This window comes from Phyllobates terribilis, unplaced genomic scaffold (genome assembly GCF_046119375.1).
Source record: "Phyllobates terribilis strain yellow unplaced genomic scaffold, ASM4611937v1 Scaffold_5__5_contigs__length_657084704, whole genome shotgun sequence".
In the NCBI taxonomy this organism is placed as follows: Eukaryota; Metazoa; Chordata; class Amphibia; order Anura; family Dendrobatidae; genus Phyllobates; species Phyllobates terribilis.
In genome coordinates this window covers 412,207,716-412,222,412 of record NW_027362765.1, presented here as the reverse complement: position 1 = coordinate 412,222,412, position 14,697 = coordinate 412,207,716, and the positions used below count along the sequence as shown (strand labels likewise).

Genomic DNA, 14,697 nt, shown 5'->3' with positions numbered 1-14,697 from the left:
CCGGTGATTCCATAATTTTTGCCAGAGGTTGTAGGAGCTGATCAAAAATATACTAAGTCAATCAGCGCTTGATTTCCATGCAGCCATGGCTGTACAATCTGTATGGGGTGAATGATCATTGCTACCATAGCTGGTCCCCATACAGTCTGCAATATTGCCGGCAGCATACCTCTGCTTATACAAGGGCATGTGCTGCCAACAATCACCGCCTTTCATGCCCGCGTGCCTACTTGTCAGCTGAACGCGGAACATGTTTACACAGGCGATGATTGGGAATGTGTGTTGTAAGGAGAGTCTGACTGTGTCAAAGGGCCCTTACATGGGGACAAAGGGTTAACATAAGGAATGATGGTAAATGTCTGAATACTATATTTATGTGTCATCAGCGATGTAACATTTGTGGGACACAGCAAGGCTCATGTGTAACAAGCGTCAGAGATGGGAAATGTTGTAGCACAGCAAGTAAAGATGTTGCACATGTTAAAAGTCGTACCAAAAAAAAACAATTCGAACAATAAAAATCGTATACATATTAATTAACAGTAATACTAAAACTATTACAAAACAATTGGGAGAATTACAGAAAGGAAATGTTTCCCCGTGATTAAGCAAGGCGAAACGTTTGTGTGGGTTTCTCAACACCACATTGTCCGAATTGTTTTTAGGTACAGTATAATAAGTCACTGGCTACCACTCCTGCTTAAGTTGTCTTATACAGGTGCATCTCACTAAATTAGAATATCATCAAAAAGTTAATTTATTTCATAGAGTCATTAATGTTGATGATTATGGCTTACAGCCAATGAAAACACAAAAGTCATTATCTCAGTAAATTAGAATACTTTATAACATCAGCTTGAAAAATGTTTTTAAAATCCGAAATGTTGGCCGACTGAAATGTATGTTCAGTGAATGCACTCAATACTTGGTCGGGTTCCTTTTGCATCAATTACTGCATCAATGTGGCATGGAGGCGATCAGCCTGTGGCACTGCTGAGGTGTTATGGAAGCCCAGGTGGCTTTGATAGCAGCCTTCAGCTCGTCTGCATTGTTGGGTCTGGTGTCTCTCATCTTCCTCTTGACAATACCCCATAGATTCTCTATAATAGATTCTCTATGGGGTTAAGGTCAGGTCAGTTTGCTGCCAATCAAGCACAGTGATACTGTTGTGTGTAAACCAGGTATTGGTACTTTTGGCAGTGTGGACAGGTGCCAAGTCCTGCTGGAGAATGACATTTCCATCTCCAAAAAGCTTGTCGGCAGAGGGAAGCATGAAGTGCTCTAAAATTTCCTGGTAGACGGCTGCGCTGACTTTGGTCTTGATAAAACACAGTGGACCTACACCAGCAGATGACATGGCCCCCCAAACCATCACTGATTGTGGAAACTTCACACTAGACCTCAAGCAGCTTGGATTGTGGCCTCTCCACTCTTCCTCCAGACTCTGGGACCTTGATTTCCAAATGAAAATTGGAACTGTGGGACCTTGTGGAGTGTGTCAATGACTGCCTTCTGGACATCTGTCAAGTCAGCAGTCTTCCCCATGATTGTGGAGCCTACTGAAACATACTAAGAGACCCTTTTAAATGCTTAGGAAGCCTTTGCAGGTGTTTTTTGTTAATTATTCTAATTTACTGAGATAATGACTTTTGTGTTTTCATTGGCTGTAAGCCATAATCATCAACATTAACAGAAATAAACACTTGAAATAGATCACTCTGTTTGTAATGACTCTATATAATATATGAGTTTCACTTTTTGTATTAAAGAACTGAAATAAGTTAACTTTTTGATGATATCCTAATTTAGTGAGATGCACCAGTATATGCTAAAATTTGTTAAATTGGTTTTCCGAAATTCTTCTTTCTTTTTTTTCTTGTAAACAGCCCCACAATTGTCGTTGGACTGTGTTTAATATTGCGGCTCCATTCACTTGTATAGGGTTGAGCTGCAGTGCCAGACACCGACTGAGGAATGGAGCGGCACGGTTTCTGGGAGAACAAAAAAAGGCTTGATGTATAAGCAGTAATCAATCATCCATGCTTCACAGACAGCAACTAATTAGGGTGCGTACATTAATAATATATTTATACACTGTCTAAGCGGTCTCTACTGCTCTGGTTCTGCAGGGGTTAATTCTTGCAGTAATATCTTATCATTATTCAATCGATGTCCCAACTGGAGGAAAAACATTATTACATTCATATATCAGATGTATCACAGCAGAGCAGATTGGGACAAATAAGAGGCTCGTGTGGCACTGTTCACATTATCCTCCACCACCGGGCTGCGGAATAGAGGATACGGGATGGGGAAGGTAGTGCTGGGCGGGGGTCTGCTGTAATAAAACTGGTTATTATTACCCATTAACCAATGCCGAGGTCTCATTCAGACAAAATAAAAGCCGGACCCGCTGCAGTACGATCTGTGCTGAGATTATACAGCGAGCTCTAGTGCTGTAGTTAGGGGGAATACTATGCAATCTGAATGAGGCCTTATAGGATGGAGCACTGTAAGGCCACGTGAGGGTAGCCATAGATTAAGAATTGTCAGACACTTCAAGACTCCCAAAAAACATGAACATTTGGATCCTGCAGGGGAGATAAGCTGCTGCCAGACAACTCTTCAGCCACTTATCTCTTAAGAAAATGATCGGGCATGCTTAAATGTGACATACCCCATCCTGGTTTACCTTTTTGGAAGCTGACAGATCCTATGACTGGTGGCCATACAAAAATACCTATGGACAGAGATGGAGGATAGGTATCTAATTGGTGGGGTCGGACCACAATTTAGGGTCCCCTGTGTGAAGGAGTAGTAGTGCACATGCATGACCACTGTTTCTTTCACTGTGTATGGGACTGCCGGAGAGCGCCGTACTCCGCAATCTCAGGAACAGTCCCACAACCTAAAAATGCCGTCACTCCATTCACACAGTGGACCCGGGACCGTTCTTCTTGGAACAAGTGGTGGTCCCTGTCGGACCCTCTATACTATGGACAGGTGATAAGATAGGGCACTGTGCACACTATCACAGGATAGACATATAGTGGTATACTTGGCTTAGTGTCTCCAATTATAAAAAAAGAAAAAAAGGACATTTTTTGGGGGGGTGGCCCTCCGTATAAGGCCTCATTCAGACGTCGAATTTTTGCGTATGAGTGCTGTGTTTTCCACGGGTAGCACTCACACCTGTTATAGTCTATGGGGCGGTGCACATGTCCAATTTTTTCCATTGTGAAAATATCAAAGACGTCTGATTTTGATCCAAGGGTTGGACCAAAATCATTAATGCAAGTCAATGGGTTTGTGAAAAAAAATTGGACCACACTCAGATTACATCGATTTTTACAGAGGAGAAGGTGGAGAAAATGTTTTATTTTTTAGTTTCTCCATGTATGAGAAAATCAGGTGACACTCGAAGCATAGTGTGATCGCAATAATCGATCCGTTTTTCTCATACGTGAAAAAAAAAATCAGATGTCTGAATGAGGCCTAAGAAAGTGCAAACAATTTTCCTATACAGAAAAGGTAAAATGATTCGTAGCACCCAGATATATCCCGAAGGAACATACAGAGCCCTATGGATACATCTGACATGGTCCTAGAATATACACCAAATATAGGACCCTACATGTAGGACCCTACATGTAGATACCTGCGTAAGAACGGGACATGGACAACCTCAAAAAAAATCCCTACGCAAACGATCATCATAACAAGGGGTCTCCAAGCACTGCAGGGGGCTCAGCACCGTGCATTACCCGGCAGCCCCACAGAAGGGTTAATTCACACATATCTGGTTAGTTGCAAATCTTTTAACTACCAACTTCCCAATGATCCTAAATAGGGATTCACAGGAGTCTGCAGTGGGAGTTTCCGGGGGGCGCGGACCCTCAGGTTACGATGCTGACTTCTGACACTCACCTGGCGAACGACTCAAAGCACCGACAACGAGTCAAGCGAAACTTCTTTGTGGTCGGATGCTGCTGCCCCCCGTAATCAGGTGACACATATACAGTAACGAACCCTGGACCAGGGCTGAAGATGAGGGTCCGAGGCGGATACCGGACCCACAACCGCATACAACCTCTTATAATGCAACTACAGCAAATAACCATTCAGAATTACCGGCCCCTGGATACACGTCAGATTATCAAACAATCTGGATTAACAGATGCAAAATGATACAATATTGATGATCATGTCTCGAAGAAAAATAAATAAACCCCAGCAAAAATACTAATAAAATACATTCATAAGGGCGACGTTCACATGAGGCTGACGCGCTTTTACCGCAATTTCCAAAAATTGCAACAAAAGCCGTCAAGTATAGCTAGAAAATAATGCAACATATAAATGCATGTAAAGCATTCAGACAATGGCGATCTACTAGTTAGTGATCTCGGCTCAGTCTTCAGGAGCGGTCCAGGTTATTCTGCTGCTCCGGTCTATTAGATGCCGGATTACAGGACTGGACAGAGGATTCTGCAGCCTGACTCCTGTGCAGACAGCTGAGCTGTGTTTGTACAGTGCACGGTGTAGCAGAGCCCACTACACCGCAGCAATGCTCTGGGAAGTTGTGAGGATGTACTATACAGAAGACCACCCCCTTAATCCCCCCAACCACAGACACAAGTTACCTGTGAGGGCATCTGCCCCTGCTTCATGCGGATAATAAATGCTTGCACACCCTGGTGCTGGGCACAGAGGAAGCACAGAGGAAGCACAGAGGAGCAGCTGCATCCCGGCATCTGCCCGGCTGCTATAGATGCCCCTGGAATAAAGCAGCAGGCCACGCCCACCGCACGTCAATCACGACCAGCCCTCCCCGCTACTACTGCTACCGTAATGCACGCAAGCCCTACCGTAATGTGTGCAGTAACCACGCAAATAGGGATGCAGGCAGGCAGGCAGGCAGAGCAGCAGAGGGGGGGGGGGGGGCGTCTTATCTGCAGGCAGTTTAGACAGACTTCATTCTGGGGAACTAATGCTAAGCTGCAGGAAGAAAGATCTCACAACTACTGCTGACCAAGGAATCATGATTGTATGTTCACACAGAGGTATTTTTAAAAATCCACAGTAAAAAACACTTCAAATACTGTCTGATTAAGCTTCCTATTACTATCGATGAGAAAACACATCAGGGTTTGTGCACACGGTGTCTTTTTGAACCGGCGCAAAAGTGCCCTCTAATGTCAAAACTACTTTGCTGTGCACAGGCTCCGTCTTATGTCACTGCTCTTATCCACTTTTGGGTTTGGTAACTAAAGTGGTTAAAAGAAGCAACATGGTTATTCTACGGGCGGCTTCTGCTTGGGATGGAAGGCTTTTGCTTGGAACAGAAGGCTGCTTGAGACGGAAGGCTCCTGCTTGGGACGGAAGGCTTATGCTTGGGACGGAAGGCTTCTGCTTGGGAGAGAAGGCTTCTGCTTTGGACGGAAGGCTTCTGCTTGGAACAGAAGACTTCTGCTTGGGACAGAAGGCTTCTACTTGGAACGGAAGGCTTCTGCTTGGGAGAGAAGGCTCCTGCTTGGGACGGAAGGCTTATGCTTGGGACGGAAGGCTTCTGCTTGGGACAGAAGGCTTCTGCTTGGAACGGAAGGCATCTGCTTGAGATAGAAGGCTTCTGCTTGGAATAGAAGTCTTCTGCTTGAGACGGAAGGTTTCTGCTTGGGACAGAAGGCTTCTGCTTGGAACGGAAGGCTTCTGCTTGGAATGGAAGGCTTCGGCTTGGACAGAAGGCTTCTGCTTGGGACGGAAGGCTTCTGCTTGGAATGGAAGGCTTCGGCTTGAACAGAAGGCTTCTGCTTGGGACGGAAGACTTCTGCTTGGGATGGAAGACTTCTGCTTGGAATGGAAGGCTTCGGCTTGGACAGAAGGCTTCTGCTTGGGACAGAAGACTTCTGCTTGGGACGGAAGACTTCTGCTTGGAACGGAAGGCTTCTGCTTGGGACAAAAGGCTTCTGCTTCGGATGGAAGGCTTCTGCTTGGAATGGATGGCTTCTGCTTGGGATGGAAGGCTTCTGCTTGAGACGGAAGGAATCTGTTTGGAACAGAAGGCTTCGGCTTGGAACGGAAGGCTTCTACTTGGAACAGAAGGCTTCGGCTTGAAACGAAAGGCTTCTACATGGAATAGAAGGCTTCTGCTTGGAACAGAAGGTTTCGGCTTGGAAGAGAAGGCTTCTGCTTGGAACAGAAGGCTTCGGCTTGGAACGGAAGGCGCCCGTTGTTTATGCTTCACAGCAAAGACTCCTGCGAAGGCGTTTCACTGAAGAGGATTCGCCTGGGAAAACTTGGAAGCGTCTAAAAGACACCGTGTGCACATAGCCTTTAAGGCATGGGGTGCTCTTTATTTTCAGGATATGTTCACACAGAGTTTTTTTAGGCTGATTTTTTTTCTGCCTGTGTAAAAAAAAATAAAAAACATCAAAAACCCGAGGCCATATTACGGCTTTGAGCTCATGACGATTAGACGTCGGCACGTCATTCCCAGGCGACTCCGCTTCAATAAAATGCTGGCTTCGACTGCGGCCCAGCGCTCTTGTGTCCGCTCGGCCATCCCATACTGTTAAATATAAGTAGTGGGCGGCTTCCAAAAGGAAGTAACTTGCAGAATGAGCATGTCGCTTCTTTTAACCACTTCAGGGTTTCCGAACGGCGTGACGTGTGACTGAACATGTGCACAGCAATGCGGTTCTTTCATTGCGGTGCATCATGGTGATTTTATGAGGCGTTTTTGCAGCACTTTGTCAGATGGATTGTGAGTGGAATCCACCGGAGAAGGACCTGGTGTGCACACAGCCTTAGGCCTCAGTCAGACGTCCGTGGTGCACGTGTTGTACACGGATACAGCACATACCCATTATAGGCTATAGGGCTCCTCACATGTCCGTTTTGTTCCAGCAGCACAGATGACAAGGGCCAATACAAGTCTATGGGTCAGTGAAAAACACGTACAGCACACGGAGGGCGTCAGTGCAACAGAGACAGATCCTCCTCTATCTTGTCTTTAGATATAGAGTCTGATAGGTTCGCTCCAATCCTTTCGATCCTTTGTTTCCAGGGAGACAAGTGCCACCAGAGGGTTCTAGCAGCTACTTCTCCCCTCCCCCGAACATCACTGTTCATAGACGCCTCAGAGCCGAGAGCTGACGGTCGGGCAGACAGCTGTGTGATGACTCTGTATGACCAGATGTACATTAATAGACAGGGATAGGGAGAGAGTCTGGGCAGCCATACATACACACACTAGATCAATGTCAGCTGAGTCTCATTTCGGCAGGTCTGGACGACCATCTTATGTGTATTCAAGGCCCCCCGACTCTCACAGTACATCAACTTTTTGGAGAGAGAAGAATCAGGCAGCTGGATTTCAACATGCCCAATCGTTTTGTTCTTAGGGACATAAGACACCCCCAGAGGGGCTTGGGTCAAGTGTGCAGGTGCCTCAGATACACACACTACACACACCTCAGATACACACAGGACAGACACCTCAGATACACACTACACACACCTCAGATACTCACAGTACAGACACCTCAGATACACACAGTACAGACACCTCAGATACACACTACACACACCTCAGATACACACAGGACAGACACCTCAGATACACACAGTACAGACACCTCAGATACTCACACTACACACATCTCAGATACACACCCTACACACACCTCAGATACACACTACACACACCTCAGATACACACAGGACAGACACCTCAGATACACACAGTACAGACACCTCAGATACACACAGTACAGACACCTCAGATGCACACACTACACACACCTCAGATACACACAGTTCAGACACCTCAGATACACACAGTACACACACCTCAGATACACACAGTAGACACCTCAGATACTCACACTACACACACCTCAGATACACACCCTACACACACCTCAGATACACACTACACACACCTCAGATACACACAGTACAGACACCTCAGATGCACACAGTACACACACCTCAGATACACACAGGACAGACACCTCAGATACACACTACACACACCTCAGATGCACACACTACACACACCTCAGATACACACAGTACAGACACCTCAGATACACACACTACGCACACCTCAGATACACACAGTAGACACCTCAGATACTCACACTACACACACCTCAGATACACACCCTACACACACCTCAGATACACACTACACACACCTCAGATACACACAGTACAGACACCTCAGATACACACACCTCAGATACACACAGTACACACACCTCAGATACACACAGTACAGACACCTCAGATACTCACAGTACAGACACCTCAGATACTCACAGTACAGACACCTCAGATACTCACAGTACACACACCTCAGATACACACAGTACAGACACCTCAGATACTCACAGTACAGACACCTCAGATACACACAGTATGCACACCTCAGATACACACACTACACACACCTCAGATACACACACTACACACACCGCAGATACACACAGTACAGACACCTCAGATACTCACACTACACACACCTCAGATACTCACAGTAGACACCTCAGATACTCACAGTACACACACCTCAGATACACACACTACACACACCTCAGATACTCACAGTACAGACACCTCAGATATACACACTACACACACCTCAGATACACACACTACACACACCTCAGATACTCACAGTACAGACACCTCAGATACTCACAGTACAGACACCTCAGATATACACACTACACACACCTCAGATACACACAGTACACACACCTCAGATACTCACAGTACAGACACCTCAGATACACACAGTACAGACACCTCAGATGCACACACTACACACACCTCAGATACACACAGCACAGACACCTCAGATACACACTACACACACCTCAGATACACACAGTACAGACACCTCAGATACACACACTACACACACCTCAGATACACACAGTAGACACCTCAGATACTCACACTACACACACCTCAGATACACACCCTACACACACCTCAGATACACACGACACACACCTCAGATACACACAGTACAGACACCTCAGATACACACACTACACACACCTCAGATACACACACTACACACACCTCAGATACACACACCTCAGATACACACAGTACACACACCTCAGATACACACACTACACACACCTCAGATACACACAGTACAGACACCTCAGATACACACACTACACACACCTCAGATACACACACTACACACACCTCAGATACACACAGTACAGACACCTCAGATACACACACTACACACACCTCAGATACACACACTACACACACCTCAGATACACACACTACACACACCTCAGATACACACAGTACAGACACCTCAGATACTCACACTACACACACCTCAGATACTCACAGTACAGACACCTCAGAAACTCACAGTACAGACACCTCAGATACCCACACTACACACACCTCAGAAACTCACAGTACAGACACCTCAGATACACACACTACACACACCTCAGATACTCACAGTACAGACACCTCAGATACTCACAGTACAGACACCTCAGATATTCACACACTACACACACCTCAGATACTCACAGTACAGACACCTCAGATACTCACAGTACAGACACCTCAGATATTCACACACTACACACACCTCAGATATTCACACTACACACACCTCAGATACTCACAGTACAGACACCTCAGATACTCACAGTACAGACACCTCAGATACACACACTACACACACCTCAGATACTCACAGTACAGACACCTCAGATACACACACTACACACACCTCAGATACTCACAGTACAGACACCTCAGATACTCACACTACACACACCTCAGATACACACAGTTCACACACCTCAGATACACACACTACACACACCTCAGATACTCACAGTACAGACACCTCAGATACTCACAGTAGACACCTCAGATACTCACAGTACAGACACCTCAGATACACACAGTACAGACACCTCAGATACACACACTACACACACCTCAGATACTCACAGTACAGACACCTCAGATACACACACTACACACACCTCAGATACACACAGTACAGACACCTCAGATACACACACTACACACACCTCAGATACTCACAGTACAGACACCTCAGATACACACACTACACACACCTCAGATACTCACAGTACAGACACCTCAGATACACACACTATACACACCTCAGATACACACAGTACAAGCACCTCAGATACTCACACTACACACACCTCAGATACACACAGTACACACACCTCAGATATACACAATACACACACCTCAGATACACACACTACACACACCTCAGATACTCACAGTACACACACCTCAGATACTCACAGTACAGACACCTCAGATACACACAGTACAGACACCTCAGATACTCACAGTACACACACCTCAGATACACACACCTCAGATACTCACAGTACAGACACCTCAGATACACACAGTAGACACACCTCAGATACACACACTACACACACCTCAGATACACACACTACACGCACCTCAGATACACACACTACACACACCTCAGATACACACTACACACACCTCAGATACACACAGTACAGACACCTCAGATGCACACACTACACACACCTCAGATACACACAGGACAGACACCTCAGATACACACTACACACACCTCAGATGCACACACTACACACACCTCAGATACACACAGTACAGACACCTCAGAAACTCACAGTACAGACACCTCAGATACACACACTACACACACCTCAGAAACTCACAGTACAGACACCTCAGATACACACACTACACACACCTCAGATACTCACAGTACAGACACCTCAGATACTCACAGTACAGACACCTCAGATATTCACACACTACACACACCTCAGATACTCACAGTACAGACACCTCAGATACTCACAGTACAGACACCTCAGATATTCACACACTACACACACCTCAGATATTCACACTACACACACCTCAGATACTCACAGTACAGACACCTCAGATACTCACACTACACACACCTCAGATACTCACAGTACAGACACCTCAGATACACACACTGTTCACACCTCAGATACTCACAGTACAGACACCTCAGATACTCACACTACACACACCTCAGATACACACAGTTCACACACCTCAGATACACACACTACACACACCTCAGATACTCACAGTACAGACACCTCAGATACTCACAGTAGACACCTCAGATACTCACAGTACAGACACCTCAGATACACACACTACACACACCTCAGATACACACACTACACACACCGCAGATACACACAGTACAGACACCTCAGATACTCACACTACACACACCTCAGATACTCACAGTACAAACACCTCAGATACTCACAGTACACACGCCTCAGATACACACACTACACACACCTCAGATACTCACAGTACAGACACCTCAGATATACACACTACACACACCTCAGATACACACACTACACACACCTCAGATACTCACAGTACAGACACCTCAGATACTCACAGTACAGACACCTCAGATACACACAGTACACACACCTCAGATACTCACAGTACACACACCTCAGATACACACAGTACACACACCTCAGATACTCACAGTACAGACACCTCAGATACACACAGTACACACACCTCAGATACTCACAGTACACACACCTCAGATACACACAGTTCACACACCTCAGATACACACACTACACACACCTCAGATACTCACAGTACAGACACCTCAGATACTCACAGTAGACACCTCAGATACTCACAGTACAGACACCTCAGATACACACAGTACAGACACCTCAGATACACACACTACACACACCTCAGATACTCACAGTACAGACACCTCAGATACACACACTACACACACCTCAGATACACACAGTACAGACACCTCAGATACACACACTACACACACCTCAGATACTCACAGTACAGACACCTCAGATACACACACTACACACACCTCAGATACTCACAGTACAGACACCTCAGATACACACACTATACACACCTCAGATACACACAGTACAAGCACCTCAGATACTCACACTACACACACCTCAGATACACACAGTACACACACCTCAGATATACACAATACACACACCTCAGATACACACACTACACACACCTCAGATACTCACAGTACACACACCTCAGATACTCACAGTACAGACACCTCAGATACACACAGTACAGACACCTCAGATACTCACAGTACACACACCTCAGATACACACACCTCAGATACTCACAGTACAGACACCTCAGATACACACAGTAGACACACCTCAGATACACACACTACACACACCTCAGATACACACACTACACGCACCTCAGATACACACACTACACACACCTCAGATACACACTACACACACCTCAGATACACACAGTACAGACACCTCAGATGCACACACTACACACACCTCAGATACACACAGGACAGACACCTCAGATACACACTACACACACCTCAGATGCACACACTACACACACCTCAGATACACACAGTACAGACACCTCAGAAACTCACAGTACAGACACCTCAGATACACACACTACACACACCTCAGAAACTCACAGTACAGACACCTCAGATACACACACTACACACACCTCAGATACTCACAGTACAGACACCTCAGATACTCACAGTACAGACACCTCAGATATTCACACACTACACACACCTCAGATACTCACAGTACAGACACCTCAGATACTCACAGTACAGACACCTCAGATATTCACACACTACACACACCTCAGATATTCACACTACACACACCTCAGATACTCACAGTACAGACACCTCAGATACTCACACTACACACACCTCAGATACTCACAGTACAGACACCTCAGATACACACACTGTTCACACCTCAGATACTCACAGTACAGACACCTCAGATACTCACACTACACACACCTCAGATACACACAGTTCACACACCTCAGATACACACACTACACACACCTCAGATACTCACAGTACAGACACCTCAGATACTCACAGTAGACACCTCAGATACTCACAGTACAGACACCTCAGATACACACACTACACACACCTCAGATACACACACTACACACACCGCAGATACACACAGTACAGACACCTCAGATACTCACACTACACACACCTCAGATACTCACAGTACAAACACCTCAGATACTCACAGTACACACGCCTCAGATACACACACTACACACACCTCAGATACTCACAGTACAGACACCTCAGATATACACACTACACACACCTCAGATACACACACTACACACACCTCAGATACTCACAGTACAGACACCTCAGATACTCACAGTACAGACACCTCAGATACACACAGTACACACACCTCAGATACTCACAGTACACACACCTCAGATACACACAGTACACACACCTCAGATACTCACAGTACAGACACCTCAGATACACACAGTACACACACCTCAGATACTCACAGTACACACACCTCAGATACACACACTACACACACCTCAGATACACACACTACACGCACCTCAGATACACACACTACACACACCTCAGATACTCACACTACACACACCTCAGATACTCACAGTACAGACACCTCAGATACTCACAGTACACACACCTCAGATACACACACTACACACACCTCAGATACACACACTACACACACCTCAGATACACACACTACACACACCTCAGATACACACAGTACAAGCACCTCAGATACTCACACTACACACACCTCAGATACACACAGTACACACACCTCAGATATACACAATAAACACACCTCAGATACACACACTACACACACCTCAGATACTCACAGTACAGACACCTCAGATACTCACAGTACAGACACCTCAGATACACACAGTATGCACACCTCAGATACACACACTACACACACCTCAGATACACACACTACACACACCGCAGATACACACAGTACAGACACCTCAGATACTCACACTACACACACCTCAGATACTCACAGTACAGACACCTCAGATACTCACAGTACACACACCTCAGATACACACACTACACACACCTCAGATACTCACAGTACAGACACCTCAGATATACACACTACACACACCTCAGATACACACACTACACACACCTCAGATACTCACAGTACAGACACCTCAGATACTCACAGTACAGACACCTCAGATACACACAGTACAGACACCTCAGATACTCACAGTACACACACCTCAGATACTCACAGTACAGACACCTCAGATACACACACCTCAGATACACACACTACACACACCTCAGATACACACACTACACGCACCTCAGATACACACACTACACACACCTCAGATACACACTACACACACCTCAGATACACACAGTACAGACACCTCAGATGCACACACTACACACACCTCAGATACACACAGGACAGACACCTCAGATACACACTACACACACCTCAGATGCACACACTACACACACCTCAGATACACACAGTACAGACACCTCAGAAACTCACAGTACAGACACCTCAGATACACACACTACACACACCTCAGATACTCACAGTACAGACACCTCAGAAACTCACAGTACAGACACCTCAGATACACACACTACACACCTCAGATACACACACTACACACACCTCAGAAACTCACAGTACAGACACCTCAGAT

The 14,697-nt window shown here is 45.9% G+C and overlaps 1 protein-coding gene across 1 annotated transcript in view; it reads right to left on the bottom strand.

The window, feature by feature from the left end:
- The window catches only part of CHST15 (carbohydrate sulfotransferase 15), a 60,963-nt gene extending 56,184 nt beyond the window's left edge, over nucleotides 1–4,779 (bottom strand). The window contains exon 1 of the mRNA XM_073685141.1: nucleotides 4,644–4,779. The gene's annotated coding sequence lies outside the window, so the exon portion shown is untranslated. The remainder of the gene's footprint in view (nucleotides 1–4,643) is intronic.
- Nucleotides 4,780–14,697: the final 9,918 nt, after the last annotated feature.